The 13,014-nt window shown below is 41.1% G+C and overlaps 2 long non-coding RNA genes across 4 annotated transcripts in view; both read right to left on the reverse strand.

Annotated features, from left to right (window-relative positions):
* Positions 1-13,014, reverse strand: part of LOC140626945 (uncharacterized) — a 96,596-nt gene that overhangs the window by 50,774 nt on the left and 32,808 nt on the right. The window lies entirely within an intron of this gene.
* Positions 1-13,014, reverse strand: part of LOC140626946 (uncharacterized) — a 56,062-nt gene that overhangs the window by 12,570 nt on the left and 30,478 nt on the right. For 2 of the 3 annotated variants that reach the window (XR_012025909.1, XR_012025908.1), the window contains exon 1: positions 2,658-2,801. The exons of the other annotated variant lie outside the window; for it this stretch is intronic. This is a non-coding gene — a long non-coding RNA (uncharacterized lncRNA). Of the gene's footprint in view, positions 1-2,657; positions 2,802-13,014 lie in introns of those variants that run through there. 3 annotated transcript variants of the gene reach the window in all.

The raw sequence follows: 13,014 nt of genomic DNA on the forward strand, positions 1-13,014 counted from the left end.
TATCCATTTACTACTCTAAAAAGTTTCTTCTCAATATTAAGCTGACATAGTTCTTCTGAACCCCTTACCCATAAATCCTAATACTCTTTGGGATGGGGTTGTGCAGCATGAGCTAGTGGGAGACCATTAGTGGGATATTGATCCTCTTTTAAATGTTTTATTTCTTTATTATTATTTTAAAGTAGGCCCCACACCCAATGTAGGGCTTGAACTCACGACCCTGAGATTAAGAGTTATGTGCTCTACTGACTGAGCTAGTCAGGTGCCCCTCTTCTTTTACATAGGAATAGAATTTTTTTTGCCTCAGCACAGAGGCAGATGGACCAGTAATGAAACTGAAGCTTTAAGGTCCCTCACCTGCCAGGGCCCTGGCAGTTGCTGGAAGTTGTGGAGCGTTCTAGGTGGAGAGGGGAACAGATTGAAATTAGGAAGCATTTCTGGGGGCACCTAGGGGGCTCAGTGGTTGAGTGTCTGCTTTTAGCTCAGGTCATGGCCCCAGGGTCCAGGGATGGAGTCCCATATCTGGTTCCCCGCAGGGAGCCTGCTTCTCACTCTGCCTGTGTCTCTGCCCCTCTCTCTGGGTCTCTCATAAATACATAAGTAAAATCTTCAAAAAAAGAAAAGAAAAAGAAAAAGAAAAAGAAAAAGAAAAAGAAAAAGAAAAAGAAAAAGAAAAAGAAAAGAGAGGGATCCCTGGGTGGCGCAGTGGTTTAGCGCCTGCCTTTGGCCCAGGGCGTGATCCTGGAGATCCGGGATCGAATCCCACGTCAGGCTCCCAGTGCATGGAGCCTGCTTCTCCCTCTGCCTGTGTCTCTGCCTCTCTCTCTCTCTGTGACTATCATAAATAAAAAAAAAAAAATTAAAAAAAAAATAAAAAAAAAAAAGAAAAGAGAAAAGAAAGAAAAGAGAAAAGAAAGAAAGAAAGAAAAGAAAGAAAAGAAAAGGAAAGAAAAAAGAAAAGAAGAGAAAAGAAAAAAGAAGCATTTCTGATGATTTGGCTAAAGAGATCTCAGAAGAAAGGGACCTAAAATTCCGAAGCTCCAATAATTTATTATAATTCCTTTTCTCATCTTAATAAATATTTTTGACCTAATTTTATTTTGGAAACTTTGTATTATTTTTCCTTAAAGAGGATTCCAAAACTTATATTCTGTTTCACAAAATCTGGACCAATCCTTGGTTCAATCCATAACAGTACTGTTAAATATATTTTCACTACTGTATTTATGTCTGGGTTACTTATTTATTTAAGATATTTTATTTATTTATTTAAGATTTTATTTATTTATTCATGAGATACAGAGAGAGAGAGGGAGAGAGAGAGAGAGAGGCAGAGAGACAGGCAGAGGGAGAAGCAGGCTCCATGCAGGGAGCCCAGTGTGGAACTTGATCCTGGGACCCCGGGATCACGCCCAGAGCCAAAGGCAGATGCTCAACTACTGAACCACCCAGGTGCCCCAAGGCCTGCCTATTAAACTCATTATGGGGGCGACTGGCTGTTTCAGTCTGTTGAGCATGTGACTCGATTTCAGGGATGTGAGTTCAAGCTCCACATTGCGTGTGGAGCCTACTTGAAAATAAATAAATAAAAGTCGTTATGCACTCCCTAGAGGTATATAAGAAGCAAGCCAGGAAAAGGGCTCAGGAACTCCCAGCCTGTACCTTTCCATTTTAACAATTTGCCTGTTACTCTGTATCTTCTGAGCACCTAAATTATGTAGCTAAGAGTTTGAAACAAATGGGGGTAAAAATAGAAAAAAACTGTATGTCAAGGATCATACTGACTTAATTTTACAAGGGATGACTTCAGTAGGGCCCAAACTTACTTAACAAATAAATGGCTGGACCTCTGCTGCCACTCTGGTAAGAAAGTGATCCTGCATGCCCGTTGCTTTTTCATCATGTTTCTTTTTTTTTTAATGTATTTATTTATTTATTGGAGATATAGCGAGTGAGAGAGCGGAGTGAGAGAGCGAGCACATGAGCAGTGGAGAGGGCAGAGGGAAAGGGAGAAGCAGGCTCTCCACAGAACAGGACCCTGGGATCATGACCTGAGCCAAAGGCAAATGATTAACTGACTGAGCCACCCAGGCACTCCCATCCTGTTCCTTTCCTAATCAAAATCTCCAATAGGAGATTGGAGGCTTGGTGAGCCTACTTTAATGACTGTGCCTTAGTTAAAAGAGTCACTGACACAGTAAGGAACTGGCTTCTACTTTACTGAGGTAGGACTCATAATGTCAGAGAGAAAAGAAAAAAAAAAAAAACCCACAAGGGAAGAGTGGTCAAAGGATGCTGGAAACTTCAGAGTATACTGTCCCCACATCATGGCTTAACCCAGTTATCTTGTGGCATTGCCCTGGCCATTGAGATTTTTTGGCAATAAGCAGCTGGGCCATTTCATACCAATGAGATTTTGGGGGAAATTTCTAATGGTTGTTGTAAGAGAAGATCTCTTACTTTCAATTTGTATTGGAAGCTTGTTTCTTTTTCTGGACAATATGGTTTACGGGTAAGGTTTGGAATTACTGCAGCAATGCTGATGCTATGGGAAAAATTATGTCCTAGATATAGCAAGAACAGCAGGATGCAGAGTGGAGATATGGGAAGGCAGTGAGAAACTGAATTCCACCAATCCCAAAGACTGTGCATTGTACCTCTGGATCTTATTATTATGTCAGCCAATAAACCATCTTTATCATTTCAGCCTGTTTGAGATGTTTCCTTTGCCTAAAAAAAAACACACACATATCTGACAAAGGTCATGTATCTATAATATATAAACAATTCTCAAAGCTCAACAATAAAATAACAATTTTGCCAATTAAGAAAATGGGCAAAAGGTTTGAAGAGAAACTTGAAGAGTGCTCACAAGAAAAAATATACGGATGAATAATAAGCACAAGAAAAGATGATCAGCACCATTAGTTATCAGGAGCAAAGTCAAACCACAATGAGAAACTACTACACATCTATAAGAATGGCTAAATTTTAAAATCTGACAATACCAAGTGCTGACGAAGATGCATAGCAACTAGAATTCTCACACAATGAAGGTGGGAATGCAAAATGAAACACCCACTTTGGAAAAAAAAAAAGAAAGAAACAGCCACTTTGGAAAACGGTTTGACAAGTTTTTAATTTTTTTCTTATTAAAGACTATATATATATATATTTAGCAATTTTAGGTTCACAGACAGCTTTTTTTTTTTTTTAAGATTTTACTTATCTATTCATGAGAGACACACACACACACACAGAGAGGCAGAGACACAGGAAGAGGGAGAAGCAGGCTCCATGCAGGGAGCCCAACGTGGGACTCAATCCTTGGTCTCCAGGATCAGGCCCTGGGCTGAAGGCGGCGCTAAACCGCTGTGCCACCGGGGCTGCCCCACAGACAGCTTCTTTTAAAGTTAAACATATAGTTACCATATGATCCAGCAATCCCACTCTTCAGTATTTATACAAGAGACATGAAAATTTATATTCACACAAAAACTTGTACATAAATGTTTATGGTAGCTTTTTTTTTTAATTTTATTTATTTATGATAGGCACACAGTGAGAGAGAGAGAGAGGCAGAGACATAGGCAGAGGGAGAAGCAGGCTCCATGCACCGGGAGCCTGACGTGGGATTCAATCCCGGGTCTCCAGGATCGCGCCCTGGGCCAAAGGCAGGCGCTAAACCGCTGCGCCACCCAGGGATCCCTTATGGTATCCCTTATGCATCCCTTGATGCATAGTGACAAAAAACTGGAAACAACCTGAATGTCCTTCAGTGTATGGAAGGATAAACTATGGAACCTCTGTGGAATGTAATACTACTTAGCAATAAAAGCTACAGATACATGCAAACAACATGGATGAATCTCAAATGCATTATGGTAAGTGAAAGAAGTCACGTGTAAAAGGCTACATATGTAGGATTCCACTTAAAAGACAAAGTTATAGGGATACAAGACAGATCAGTGGCTGTGGGGTTGGAGGGTAGAGGGCAGATTGTCTACAAAAGGGCAGCACGAAGGAATTTGTGGGAAGGGGAGCATGAAACTTCTATATCTTATCTATGGGGTGTTTACATAACTATACACGTGTCAAAATTCATAGACATAAACACACGCATATATGTAAATTTTATTATATGTAAATTTTTAAAAGTGAATACTTTTTTTAAAAAGTTCTGTCACTACAATCTGTTAGATGAAATCGAGTTCCATCAGTGAACTTTTAGGGCAACTGGTAAAATGAAGGTACCTGCTGTAAGAAACAGTCTAATATAAGGTGCACACAATGTACAACAAGAATAGACAAGTACATGTATGCAACTTCAAAAATTGATACACCTAAGTATTGGAATAAAAATAACAAAGTAAGGTTAGTGGAGAAAGTTTCCTGGATAGGCTAACAGTGGTTATAAGGGTGAAATCATGCAAGGATCTGAAAGCACTTTGGAGAGTATTAAGATTTATTAAAGTACAGATTTCATAATTTTCTTTGCATCTCCTACAAAGCCTAGCATAATAGTACATATTGCTGGTTTTTCATAAATAATTTTTGTTTATTCTTACTTATTACATATGTTTCATAAATAAATTGTTCAAAGGAATGGAAAGGCATTCAAGTCAAAAGGGAGTGTCCAGAAGAAGTTCGTATTAGTTCCAGAGCTGGTCAGATCCCAAGGACTTTCCCCTTGTTATGGGCAAAGATTAGGGGAGTCACCTTGTAAAGTGCTGATCCAGAACTGAGGTCCTGATTTTGTTATAACTGAGGTCCTGCAGCTTGAGTAAACGGTATCAATCTTATGCTCCCTGTTCTACACAGAGATGTAGGTTCTGATGGGTATAAAAACACAATCTCCCAGCTACCCAAGGTGGGCAAACTTCCTGTAGCAGCCCCCTCTGCTTACTTCCTCTCCAGCTTGACTGCCGGGCTCAGGGTTCTGCAGAAACCGATGCTGATAGTATATCTTTTCCCAGATCTGTAAGGGCCCTCTCAGCTGTAGATTGGTAACATGACAATTAACCTTCAAAGTAGCCTGATCTCAGGTATGGGGCACAAAGCAACAACCACCTCCGGAAAGTTATCATCTTACCAGCCACTCGTACTCCACAAATCCGGTTCTGCTATGATTTGCCAAAGTGGAAGAAAACTGTTTAATTAACTGTCTTTACTCACCCTGCCAGGACTGTGAAAGCCTGTGACCTCTCCCCATCAAAACAGTCCATTTCCCACAAGCTATAGGCTAGAGGGCATAAAGAATTAATTTTGTTCAAACAGATCCTGTTATCCCTTCTTTAGCACACATCCTAGTTGAATATCTATTCCAGACACTAAACTCTCAACTTTTTTGAGTCAAGTTTTCCTTCATCCTTAACTCTAGATTCTGCTAGTTTTTCATGAAAACATCTTAGTCCTACTTCACTATAGTTTCGGTTTTAGTTTTTTGTTATTGCATGTTGGATCTTCATAAATACACCTATCTCAAATTATTTTATATATTTATTTATTTATTTATTTATTTATTTATTTATTTATTTATTTTTTATCTCAAATTTTAATGCCACAGAGGACAGGCACTGGCTCTGATCTTATACAGTAAAACTTAGCAACATTGGAGTTTGTTTTTTTGTTTTGTTTTGGTTTGTTTTTTTTAGTAATTTTTACACCCACCATGGGCCTGGAACTCACAACCCTGAGATCAAGAGCCACATGCTCTTCCAACTGAGCCAGCCAGGCATCCCAACACATGATTTTTAAAATAGAAAGCATATTACATAGATGGAAGAAAAATGCCTAATGCAAAATATTCAGAGCTCCCAGTCTTCTCCTGTAGCAAGTCCCTTCCTGTATGTCAGGAAAGATAAAGGGATTCTGTGAGTCACCAAATTCTGGGACTGAAAGTCATCCATTCCCTTCCAAAAGGCCTTCTGTGTATATGTTTTTATTTTTATTATCTTTTTTATTTATTTATTTATTTATTTATTTATTTATTTATTTATTTATTTATTTATTAGAAAGAGCATGAGCAGGGGGAAGAGAAAAGGGAGAGGGACAAGCAGACTCTGCACTGAGCATGGACCCCACATGGGGCTCACTCAATCCCATGATCCCAAGATAATGACCTGAGCTGAGATCAAAAGTCGGATGCCTAACCAACTGAACCACCCAGGTGCCCCTGTGTGTGTGCGTGTGTGTGTATGTATTTTTAAAGATTTTATTTATTTATTTATTTATTTATTTATTTATTTATTTGACAGAGAGTACAAGCTGGGAGAGAAGCAGGCAGAGGGAGAAGGAGAAGCAGGCTCCTGCTGAACAGGGAGCCTAATGTGGGGCTCCATTCCAGGACCCTAGGATCATGACCTGAACTGAAGGCACTTAACTGACTGTGCCACCCAGGCACCCCTGGGTGTATGTTTTTAAAATGCAACAAGGCCAAAGACTTGCCTTCATCTCTTTTCTCTATTAAAACATGCTCAGAAGCACAAGGGCTTGAAACAAATGATTTATAAATAGAAGTAATGGCATTTCTCTACCCTGACAATGAGATTGAAGAAAGAGAAATTAAGGAATCAATCCCATTTACAATTGAATACAAAACCATAAGATATCTAGGAATAAACCTAACCAAAGAAGTGAAGGAACTATACTCCAAAAACTACAGAACACTTATGAAAGAAATTGAGGAAGATGTAAAGAGATGGAAAAACATTCCATGCTCATGGATTGGAAGAATAAATATTGTGAAAATGTCTATGTACCTAGGGCAATTTACATGTTCAATGCAATCCCTATCAAAATACCATGGACTGGGGATCCCTGGGTGGCTCAGTGGTTTAGCGCCTACCTTTGGCCCAGGGCGTGGTCCTGGAGTCCTGGGATCGAGTCCTGCGTTGGGATCCCTGCGTGGAGCCTGCTTCTCCTTCTGCCTGTGTCTCTGCTTCTCTCTCTCTCTGTGTCTCTCCTGAATAAATAAATAAAATCTTAAAAAAAAAAAAATACATGGACTTTCTTCACAGAGTTGGAAAAAGTAATCTTTTTTTTCTTTTTCTTTTTCTTCTTCTTTTGTGTGTGTGTGTGTTTTCATGAAGTTTATTCTGGGAATTCCGTTTTCATTTTTTTTAAATAATAAATTTATTTTTTATTGGTGTTCAATTTGCCAACATACAGAATAACACCCAGTGCTCATCCCGTCAAGTGCCCCCCTCCAGGCCCGTCACCCATTCACCCCCACCCCTCGCCCTGGAAAAAGTAATCTTAAGATTTGTGTGGAATCAGAAAAGACCTCAAATAGCCAGAGGAATATTAAAAAAGAAAAAGAAAAAAGAAAACCAAAGCTGGAGGCATCACAAGGCCAGATTTCAAGCTGTACTACAAAGCTGTGATCAAGAGAGTGTGGTACTGGCACAAAAACAGACACAAAGATCAATGGAACAGAATAGAGAACCAAGAAATGGGCCCTCAACTCTGTGGTCAACTCATCTTTGACAAAGCAGGAAAGAATATCCACTGGAAAAAGGGCAGTCTCTTCAATAAATTGTGTTGGGAAAATTGGTTAGCCAGGTGCAGAAGAATGAAACTAGACCACTCTCTTGCACCAGACACAAAGATAAACTCAAAATGGTTGAAAGATCTAAATGTGAGACAAGAATCCATCAAAATCCTAGAGGAGAACACAGGCAACATCCTTTTTGAACTTGGCCACAGCAACTTCTTGCAAGATATATCTATGAAGGCAGGGGAAACAAAAGCAAAAATGAACTATTGGGACTTCAAGATAAAAAGCTTCTGCACAGCAAAGGAAGCAATTAGCAAAACTAAAAGACAACCTACAGAATGGGAGAAGATATTTGCAAATGACGTATCAGATAAAGGGCTAGTATCCAAGATCTATAAAGAACTTATTAAACTCAACAGCAAATAAACAATCCAATCATGAAATGGGCAAAAGACATGAAGAGAAATCTCACAGAGGAAGACCTAGACATGGCCAACAAGCACATGAGAAAATGCTCTGCATCACTTGCCATCAGGGAAATACAAATCAAAACCACAATGAGATACCACCTCACACCAGCGAGAATGGCTAAAATTAACAAGACAGGAAACCACAAATGTTGAAGAGGATGTGGAGAAAGGGAAACCCTCCTGCACTGTTGGTGGGAATATGAACTGTTACGGCCACTCTGGAAAACTGTGTGGAGGTTCCTCAAGAAGTTAAAAATAGACCTGCCCTACGACCCAGCAATTGCACTTCTGGGGATTTACCCTAAAGATACTGATGTAGTGAAATGCCAGGACACCTGCACCCCAGTGATTATAGCAGCAGTGTCTACAATAGCCAAACTGTGGAAGGAGCCATGATGTCCTTCGACAGATGAATGGATAGAGAAGATGTGGTATATAGGGATGCCGGTGTGGCTCAGCGGCTGAGCATCTGCCTTTGGCTTGGGACATGATCCCAGTTCAGGGATTGAGTCCCACATCGGGCTCCCTATGGGGAGCCTGCTTGTCCCTTTATCTATGTCTCTGCCTCTCTCTGTGTCTCTCATGAATAAATAAATAAAATCTTAAAAAAAAAAAGATGTGGTATATATATATGTACAATGGAATATTACTCAGTCATCAGAAAGGATGAATACCTACCATTTACGTCAACGTGGACGGAACTGGAGGGTATTATCCTGAGTGAAATAAGTCAATCGGAGGACAATCATCATATGGTTTCACTCTTATGTGGAATATAAGAAATAGTGAAAGGGACCATAAGGGAAGGGGGGAAACTGAGTGGGGAAAATTAGAGAGGAAGACAAACCACGAGAGACTCCTAACTCTGGGAAACAAAGGGCTGCAGAAGGGGAGGTGGGTGGGGGGATGGGGTGATTGAGTGACAGGCACTGAAGAGGGCGGGTGATGGGATGAGCACTGGGTGTTATACTATATGTGGGCAAATTGAATTTAAATTTACAAAAAAGGAAAAAAATAAAAAACAAGTCATTTCACATATATTTATATTTATTACATATTTTAGCTTAAAAATGTTTTTCACATTGAATGCCAAAATACAGACCTGGCACCCTGCAACCTTATCCACTGCTCCATACACTCAGCTTGCTCTCGTCCTCCCCTACTTTCCTAATAAACAGGCAATGCTTAATGTCCCTTAACTCTTACTTTGCCCCGGTTCTAAAATGGCTCAGATACCCTGTCAGTTTTATCCTTCTAATTGTGGCCAGCCTGGGAGACTAGCTACTTCTGAAGGTAGGAAGTACCTTTGAAGCCTGGAAAAATGTCCCTACTCAACCCACAGAGGAGAAGTTTGGAAAAGCCTGTGGGCTTAAGTTCATGTATCCTAAACCAAGGCAGCCACCCAGAGGCGTGTTTCTCAGTGGAACTCAACAAACCTTGGAATGGCTCCTATGCCAGGAGAGACTATGGCTGGTGAGAAGTGGGAATCTTCTAGCCAATCAGCTGTTCCCCAGTGCTGTGGGAGAGTCTTTGAGAAGGAGGCTTTGGGGCCAAATAGGGGAGAATGAAAAGCAGCACCTGGGTTAGCCAGACGCAGAAAGGACAAGCTGGGACAAGGCACCCTCCACAACAGTGGGATGCGTAAATTAACGTTGAATGTTGGTGACAATCAGTTCATACCCATATAACGAAGCAAGGCAGTAAGCAAGCCAGAGCTGAGATGATGTGTTTAAAGTGATAGGGGCAGGAGAGGCCAGGAATCTGGTTCTACCATCAGTACTGTTCTAACATTTTAGAGGAAGGCATGATGCCCCTATCTTCCAGGATGGCAGAACTTCCCCGGCAATACAGACACAGGACCTAAGGGTTCTAGGTTTAAGATTTTTGGCTTGGTATGACTGTGAGAAGTAAGTTATTCTAACGTCATAGAGCACTTAACCATTCAGCTAGGTTTTACATACATTCTCTTATTTAATCCTTATAATAATCCTGTGATATGGCTCTCCCCCCCCCCCCCCCCCCCATTTTACAGAAATGGCTTACAGAAAGGAAAGCTTATAGAGAGGTAGTTAGTTAACCCCAGCGGCACACTCTGGTCTTTAGATATCTCATCTGGTATCCTCTGCATTGTTCAGTGGCTTTCAAACTTTGTTTTTCAATGCCCTCAATTCCACGTAAGTGTTTGTGGGATTTTGTGGACATTCTTACAGCAAATCCAAGAACTTTTTAAAGACTGCTGTTCAGGAATACCTGACCTTGGTATTGCCCTTCGACTTGAAGTATATTTGGTTCCCTCAGCAACCCTCAGAAGGTTAGGCCTCACTTTTCCCTGATATTGCGATGATTAAGAGATACGTAGTTCACAGACAGGGCCGGGTGCCTTCACAGCAAGCGTCACTTCTGTAAGAACACCAGCCTCACAGGGCTGGGATGAGAGAAGTGGGCAGAGCAAAAGGAAGTCTGTTACTGATGCTCCGTGCTATGGAGTGATAATGCAACGTTCATCTTCCTGTTAAATACTGTGAAGTGCTTTCCCAGTTATGAATGAAATTCTCTCAGATTGGTTTTTTAAAATTTCCTTAAAACAATGAGCTTTTAATGAGTTATAGTAGCTTCCTGCATCAGCAGTCTAACACATTTCCACAGTGACTGCGCTGACAGACTGTCACATATACTCTTTGTTTCTGTGGCTGCCCATCACTTGAACCCTATTCCTGGATTTGAGGAGTCCCTCACAACTGGAACTTTAGTAGAAAGCAGGGCCAGTATCCCAATTTATTTATTTTTATTTTTTAAAAAAGATTTTATTTATTCATTCATGAGAGACACAGAGAGAGCGGCAGAGACATAGGCAGAGGGAGAAGCAGGCTCCCTGCGGGGAATCTGATGTGGGACTCGATTCCGGGACCCCCGGATTATGACCTGAGCCGAAGGCAGATGCTCAACCACTGAGACACCCAGACATCCCGATATCCCACTTTAAAAGTACAGGGAGCAGATACTTGCTTTCCCAGCACCTCTTGCAATGAGAGAGTACACATGTGGTCTAAACTTGGTCAACTGGATATACTCATCTGGAATTTGGACTCAGGAAATAGTAATGGAGAGAATGAAGCAGGAAAGCAGAACTTATTCTAGCAACAGCAATACCTAGTTTCCATGCCAGGGGTAGCATGCAATGTCCTGTGCTGGTAGTGACACAGGCTTCATCAGACCTGCTCTGTAGTAGGATTTTGATGGTGGTTATAGCTCCCTCCCTCCTCCTTATGCCCACTTTCAGAGCTTGAGTCTCCAGGAAGTCCATGAATATCCAACTCCTTCTTCTGATTGCTCAGGCACAAACTTTGGAAACTCTGAGTCTTTTTTGTAACCCTACATCCAATCCATGAATGAGGAAATTCTGAAAGTGGCCTATCTCCTCCACTGGTACTCCTTGGTGCAAGCCACTGCAACTCCTCACCGGATTACTGCAATAGCCTCTTAACTGGCCTCCTTGCTCTCACCTTTGTTCCCATACAGTCCTTCCTGTCTCTACACAGTGGTTAGTGATCTTTAAAAATCCTAAGTTAGATCTTGTCACCCTCTGCTCAAAATCATCCCATAGATTCTCATTGTATTCCTTTTTTTTTTTTTTTTTGAAGATTTTATTTATTCATGAGAGACACAGAGAGAGAGGCAGAGACACAGGCAGAGGGAGAAGCAGGCTCCATGCAGGGAGCCCGATGTGGGACTCGATCCTGGATCCTGGGATCACACCCTGGACCAAAGGCAGATGCTCAACCGCTGAGCCACCCAGGTGTCCCTCTCATCATATTCCAAATCCAAAATACTTACCGAGGTCTATAGGATTGGCCTCTTGCTTGCTACCTTCGAATCTCATTTCCTCTCCCTTCCTCACTTGCTCTGCTCTGGCCACACCAGCCTCCCTGCTATTCAAAATGCCGAGCACACTCCTGATGCCAACCTTGCTGTTCCCACTGCCTGGGAGGCTCTTCCCCGAGATACCCGGGTGACTTCCTTCCTTAGTCAGGTATCTGCTTAAACTTGACTTTATCAGATGGGCTACTCTGACCTCACCTTATCTAAGCACTCCTCTCCGTTTTTCTTTTCTAACATCAGACTCATTCCTCTGTTTTTCTTCTTTAGCATCTGAAACATAATATATCTATGCATCTGCTTAATGTCTATCTCCCCTACTACAATGTAACCTCGTTGAAAGCAAGGACTTTGTTGGTTTGCTGCCATATCCCCAGGGCCTACAAGAGTGATTAGCACATAGTGAGCATTCAATAAATATATATTGAGTAGATGTGTTGACCCAATAAATTCCATTTCTGTTTAAATCAGCCATAGTTGGTTTCTATTTCTTACAATGTAAACTCCTAAGAACCTTGTCTGATAGACATAGCGTAGGCCCTGGTACGCTGGGAATCAAATTTATCTCTCCTTTAGTGACCTTAGGCAAAGTCTCTTAACACCTGGGGACCCAGTTTATAGGTTGCTCCTCTTTGCTCTGAGATAATTTTTAAAATCCTTTTAAAAAGCCAAATTTCAAAGCAACAATAGAATAGATATTTTTCCAAACTGCATCATTCTTTAGCTTTTGCAGTTAGCATTTATATCTTCTTGGAAATGAGTCACCTCTCCTCAGAGTTTTATTATACCCAGATAATTCTTATATATTGCCAATGCTATTTATCACCACTGCTACCAGTATCGTCACCACAATCATCATTAAATAAAAGTAACAAGCTAAAAGAGAATTCGGAGAAGGCAAAGCTCATCATGTATTATGCTGAGGAATGGGTATTTTTTTTTAACTTTTTAAAGTGACCTCTACACCCAACAGGGGGCTTGAATCCACAACCCTGACATCAAGAGTTGCATGCTCCACCAACTGAACCAGCCAGGTGCCCCTGAATGAAAAACAAATTTAGGGTAAGCAGAGGGGAAAGGTGGCCTACAGATGCTTTATATAGGTAAAAGCAGAGCACTACAGGGATATGATGAGGAGGTATAATAACCAAGAGTAAGCAAGGTCCATTT

Source organism: Canis lupus, chromosome 38 (assembly GCF_048164855.1).
Source record: "Canis lupus baileyi chromosome 38, mCanLup2.hap1, whole genome shotgun sequence".
NCBI lineage: Eukaryota > Metazoa > Chordata > Mammalia > Carnivora > Canidae > Canis > Canis lupus.